Genomic DNA, 6646 nt, shown 5'->3' with positions numbered 1-6646 from the left:
CGTCCCCCTGCTCCGCGTTCCCCGCAGCCCCTCGGGCCATTCGGACGCCGTAGCGTAGCGTGGGTGCCGGGCCGCAGCGCCCCGAACCGCCGCCTCTCCGCCGGCCTCTGGTGGGAGCGGGCGTGGGGCCGCGAGGTGGGCGCGCGGCGGAGCTCGCCCTGGTCGCCGGGCGCCGCGGTCACCCTGCTAGTTCAGACGTGGCGGGAACACCGGGCAGAGTAGCGCGCCGAGGCCTGCACCTGCGGGTGGACGCAGGACCCGGGTTTCCCCGCGGGCTCCGGAGCCCCAGCTTCGCCATCGCCCCTGTGGACCGTCGCTCTCCTTCCCCGCCCGGGCGCCGCCATAGTCGAGCTCGCGCCCTCTCGCGGCCGCACCGCGCGTCACAGCTCTCGGCAACCAGCGCCTACCGCGCTGCGCATGCCCGCCTGCATTGGTGCTCTAGCTCCCTCCATCACGCGGCGCTAGCATCTCTCAGTGCTTAACTGCTGCCATTCCCGGCAGCACCGCAAAGCTGGGGAAAGACAGCGGAGTCAACCTCATTGATCTTCTGCAACATACAGGACATCCAAATTCCTGTCACGTGCAAACCCCAGACCGAGCTAAAAGCAGCCTAGTTGATCAAACACCGGGAAGTTGATTGTACTTTGAAACGCACAGGCGCTAACACAATCAACTATATGATACGCAGAGGAAAAGGGGACGAAAGGCTTCGCTTATGAAAATAAGCTGCATTCAGGTCACCGTATTTTATGCTTGCTCACTGGAAGGTAGAAACCGAATGGATGCTGAAGCAAAAAGACTTCAGAAATAAGGAAATTTGCCCCACTGGCTTCTTGAGTTGTGAGAATATGTTCTGAGTCCAGGGTAAGAGGGTTGAGAGGTCTCAAGGCTGTTGATGTCAAAGAAAAAAAAAAACATGGAGGTCCCAGCACCAATCCATATTTAATTCCTGAACAACGATTTTTTTTTTAAAAGGTGATTCTAGCTTTCTATATTCTCACAAGAAGAGAAAGTACAATTTCATTAATTTCTCTTGCCATGCTTTCGGATTTTTTTAAAACCACTTTATGTATTTTATATATGATGTATGTATGTATGTGTGCACACACCCGCCATGGAGCATGTGTGGAGGTCAGAGGACACGTTGTGGGTCCCAGGAATTGAACTCAGGCCATCAGGCTTGGTGGCAAGTGGCTTTAACTGGTAAGCCATCCTACTAGCCTGCTTTTGAAATTTTAAGAAATCACATAAAGTTCAGGGAGTGGGAGACGGAAAGAACACTGGAAGGGGGACTAGGTCGCAAGCCGAAGTCACTCCTGTCTAGCTCCCTTTTCAACCCCCTCTATCATGTTGACTTACACCACTATCTGTATCCTCAAGAAATGTAACACCCCACATTGTCAGGGAAATAAAAGTAATACATCCTAGTTAAGATTTAATTCTGCTGTGTCTGCAAGTCTGCGTCCGGTTCCTCCCTGCCCTTCATATGTTGAAGTTCTAGTCTCCAGTGTGATGGTTACTTGAGGTTGGGCTTTTAGGAAATGTGTTGATTATCCTTGATGTGCCAAAACACCTGACAAAAGCAATGTAAGGAAGGAAGGGTTTATTGTGGCTCAGTGAAGATCCAGTCTATTACGGTCAGTAAGGCAAGGCAATGGAAGGGTGAGGCAGCTGATCACACTGCATCTGCAGTCAGGAAGCAAAGAGAGGTGAACGCTGGACCTCTGCTCGTTTGTTTGTTTGAGTGTTTTATTTCACTGTGTATCCCTGGCTAGCCTGGAACTCATTGTGTAGGCCAGGCTGACCTTGAACTTGCAGAGATCCACCTGCCTCTGCCTTTGGAGTGTTGGAATTAAAGGTGTGTGCTACCAAGCCCTGCCTCTCAGCTCATTTTAAAAAATCTGTTTTGTTCTGTCTGGGACCACAGGCCATGGAATGGTGCCACTCACATTCAGAGTGGGTCTTCCCCTGCTCAGTTAAACATTTCTAAAAATACTCCTATACAGACATGCCCAGAAGTGTGTCTCTACCATGATCCTAAATCCATCAAGTTGACAGTGATGGCAAGACCTTAATGATCAGAACAGTACTCTTTTTAAAAAATGTATTTTATTTATTATTTTATGTGTATGAGTGTATTGCTTGCATGTATGTTAGTGAACCCATGTCATGCAATACCCAAGGAGGTCAGAAGAGGGTGTCAGATTCCCCTGGAACAGGAGTTACAGACTGTTATGTAGCCACAGTGTGGGTGTTGGGAATCCAACCTGGGTCCTCTGCAAGAGCAACCAGTACTCTTAACCACTGAGCCAACCCTCCAGTCCCTAGAACAGTACTCTTATAAGGGCATGAAGAGAGAGATCTCTCCTTCCAAGAGTGCCAATGGAGGAAAGATTATATGAGCACACAGGCAGACTCAGTAGTCTATAAGCTAGCAAACTGACCCTGCCCATGTACTAAATCTGTGGACAACTTGATGTTGGGCTTCCAGGGTCTAGAATTGTGAGGAATGTTTGTTGTTTGAGCCACTCAGTTGCCACATTCTGTTATTGCAGCCCATGAAGACAAAGACTTTTTTGTTTGAGACAGCATCTCTGTATGTAGTTCAGGCTTGCCTGGAACTTCAGGTCCTCCTGCCCTAGTTCCCAAGTGCTGGGATTTCAAGTACGTGTTATCATATCTGTTCTAAAATCATTTTTTTAAAAGAAAAATATTTAATTTTATTTCATGTGTATGAGTGTTTTGCCTGCATGTATGTAAGTGTACCTGTGTTAGGCAATGCCTGAGGAAGTCAGAAGAGAGTGTTGGATTTCCTTGGAACTGGAATTATTGGTGGTTGTTAACTGCCATGTGGGTGCTGGGAATCAAACCTCGGTCCTCTGTAAGAGCAGCCAGTGCTCTTAACCATTGAACCATCTCTCCAGCCCCTAAAAGAGTTTTTTTTCCTAATTTTTACAAAAACTTTATTGAGAATTTCATACATGCATATAAAGTGTTTTGATCAAATCCATGCCCACCCCCTCCCCTCCAACATTCCCCCCTCTGAAGAGGTAACCCTAAAACCTTTTAAAGATTAGATACAAGCTCCCAAATACTTTGACAATTTGGCCTTTGGAATAGAGTATGTTGCTAACAGGCCCAAGGACATTTTGACTTTTAGCCAAGAAACTGGCTACATTTCTTTGGGGTCTTTTTACCCTAATTGCCTAGCCAATTCCTACCTCCTATTCTTATCATGCCATCCTCTGAAGGGGGTTACCCAAATTGCCAGTAGGGAATAGGGATGCAGACTGCTCTGGCTTCTTCTGTGCTGAACAGGAATGCAGGGTGAGGCAATTGGGGTATACCTTCAGTGGGTTTATCTAAAAGACTCCCACATTGCATAACTCTTGTCTGTAAGGGGCGAAGAAAGTCCTTGAATTATGAATAGGAGATGTGAAGGTGAAGTAAAGGCAAGAGTAATTAGCATTACAAGTTCTAGACAGGGAACTAGAAAAAAGTCAGAACAGGGCAATTTTCAAATGTTCATACAAGAGTCCATTGGAGATTCTTGACAAGGACTTCCAAAAGTATCCCTCTATTGGGTTCTTCCTCATTTTTCTTTTGTCTTCCAAGGCTGGACTACTTGGCTGGGAAGAGTGGCTGGATGAGGAAGGTGGCTGGATGAGGTGAGGGTCCAGTGACCCTGCTAGGTACTCCTTTAATGAATGAGCACAACTGTCAACAAACCAAGTTGTGACTGTGTTTAGCAATCAGGCTCAGCAGAAGTCGTGATGATGGTAGTTATTTCATGCAGAAGGGACTGCTGTATAGCATCATCTTATTAAAAGGACCTTTGTTATGCAAAAGTCGAAGCTTCTTCACGCCGGATAGCTCATGTAGCTCGGGATGTGCTGCGGGCTCCTTTGCATAACAAAGTGCTTCCCGGCATCTTTCCTGCCTCTCCTTTTGAGGTGTCCGCCATGAATGCCCTAAACATTAATGTGGCCTTTGACTCTGAAAAGGTATCATACCTTCCTGTAAATTCCTAGCAGACAACTGTCAGGCAGAAGCCCACTTTTCACATGCAAAAGCATCTAGCAGCCAAGGCTTTTAACACAACCCCCATGGTATAAAAATCTTAGTCTTCTCTCAATAGCCAGGAGAATCTAGGGAAACCGGGCCAAGGAATTCAGGGAGATCAGAGATATCAGAGAACTGAGTCTCAGATAATAAAGCTGTACAGACTAGAACTAAGCCTTGAGCCTTTGAGTCTTGTGTACCGGCGACCTAACTCCTCCGGAGGGCAGCACCTTCCCTTACCGACCTACGATACTCTAGCTTCGCCGTCCTCGTGCCTCTTCCCTGTGGGGTTCAGTGGCCAGGAGCCCCACTATCCTGAGGAAAGGCATATGGGTGTATTAAGGGACGGGATTTCGACTGGACAAACGCTCCAGTAGCAGAGAAAGCTCAGCAGCAAGAGAAACTGCGGTAGTCATCAGCTACCACCACTCCCAGAGATGCGGGACCCGAGCCGCCAAGCCCAGGAGCGGACCCAAAGCAGCCGCCGGGAAGTCTGCGGACCCGCAGGGAGTGAACATACGGCTGCGCCCAGAGAGAGTGCGCAGCCGCCCATAAAAAGGACCAGGAATTTAAAAAGGATTTGGTGCTAGGAGCCACATATGAGGGAAAACATACATCGTTTGTTTTTCTGAGTCTGTGTTTCTTCACTTAGTATAACAGTTTCTAGATCCATCCATTTACCTGCAAATTTCATGATTTCATCTTTCTTTAGTGCTGAGTAAAACTCCATCATATATATGAACCACATTTTCATTATCCTCTCATTCTGTTGAGGGGCACTTAGGTTGTTTCCATCTCTTAGCTATTGTGAAAAGAGCAGCAACAAACATGGTTGTGCAAGTGTCTCTACAATAGGATGAGTCCTTTGGGTATATGCCAAGGAGTGGTATAATCGGGCCATATGGTAGGTTCATTTTTAGTCTTTTAAGAGTTCTCCACACTGTGGATAAGCGTTCATGTTTCCCCACATCCTCTTCACAGTTTGGTATCAATTGTTCTCTTGATCTTAGCCAGTCTGACTGGGGTAAGATGGAATCTTAAAGTGGTTTTAATTTGCATTTCCCTTATTATTAATGATGTTGAACATCTTTTAAGATGTTTCATAGCCATCTTTACTTCTTTTGAGAACTCTCTGTTCAGCTCTTTAGTCCATCTTTTAATTGGGTCATTGTTTAGATCGTTAGCCCATCTTTTAATTGGGTCATTTGGTTTCTCGATTCTCTTTTTTTTGAGTTCTTTATATGTTCTGGCTGTTAAATATGTGTGAGATGTGTCACTGGTGAAGATTTTTTCCCATTCTGTGGGTTTTCTCTTCACTTTTTTGATTGTTTCTTTTGCTGTACAGAAGCCTTTTGGTTTAATAAGTTCCCATTTATTGATTGCTGACCTTATTCTTGAGCAACTTCTGTCTGATTTAGAAAATCCTTTCCTACACCTATATCCTGTAAGCTACTGCCAATATTTTCTTCTAAGAGTTTCAGGGTTTCTAGTTCCACATTGGGGTCTTTGATCCATCTGGAGTTGACTTTTGTGCAAGGTGAAAGATAAGGATCTAATTTCATTCTTCTACAGGTGAAGATCCAGTTTTGCCAGCACCATTTGTTGAAGATGCTGTCTTTCCTCCATTGTGTGTTCTTGGCACCTTTGTCAAATATCAGGTGGCTGAAATTGTGTGTACTCAGGTTTGGATCTTCAATGATGTTCCATTGATCTATGTGTCTGTTTTTGTACCAGTACCATGCTGTTTTTATGACCATGGCTCTGTAGTATACTTTGAGGTATGGTATAGTCCCTCCAGCTTTGCTCTTTGTGCTTAGGGTTGCTTTGACTATCCAGGGGGCTTTTGTGCTTCCATATGAATTTAAGGATGCATTTTTCTAATTCTGTGAAGTATGTCACAGGGATTTTTATTGGGATTGTGTTGAATCTATATATTGCTTTTGGTAGGATGGTCATTTTAACAATATTGATTCTTCCAATCCATGAACATGGGAGATCCTTCCATCTCCTGGTGTCTTCTTCAATCTCTTTATTTAAAAATTTCATTGTAGACATTTTTGGTGTCTTTCATCATATATATTCCAAGATGTTTTAATTTTTTTGCAGCAATTGTGAATGGGAGCCTTTCCCTGTATTCTTTCTCCAATTGCTTATTATTGGTATATAGTAAGGCTACTGATTTTTGTAGATTGATTTTATAACCTGCCGCTATACTGAAGGTGTTGATCAGTTCTAGGAGTTTTCTGGTGGAATTTTTGGGATGTCTTAGGTATAGTATCATATCATCTGCAAAAAAGTGATAGTTTGGTCTCTTCTTTTCCAATTAGTACTCCTTTAATTTCCTTCTCCTGTCTTACTGCTCTAGCAAGTGTTTCAAGCACTGTATTGAAAAGGAATGGGGATAGGGGACAGCCTTGTCTCATTATTAATTTTAGTGGGAATTCTTTGATGTTAGCTGTGAGTTTGTTATATATACCCTTAATGTTGGCTGTGGGTTTGTTGTATATAGCTTTAATTATGTTGAGGTATGTGCCCTCCAGTCCAATTCCCTCTAGGACTTTGAACATAAATTCATGCCGGATTT

This window comes from Nannospalax galili, unplaced genomic scaffold (genome assembly GCF_000622305.1).
Source record: "Nannospalax galili isolate Female #2095 unplaced genomic scaffold, S.galili_v1.0 scaffold999, whole genome shotgun sequence".
Classification (NCBI taxonomy): Eukaryota; Metazoa; Chordata; class Mammalia; order Rodentia; family Spalacidae; genus Nannospalax; species Nannospalax galili.
This window is presented reverse-complemented; position numbering follows the sequence as displayed.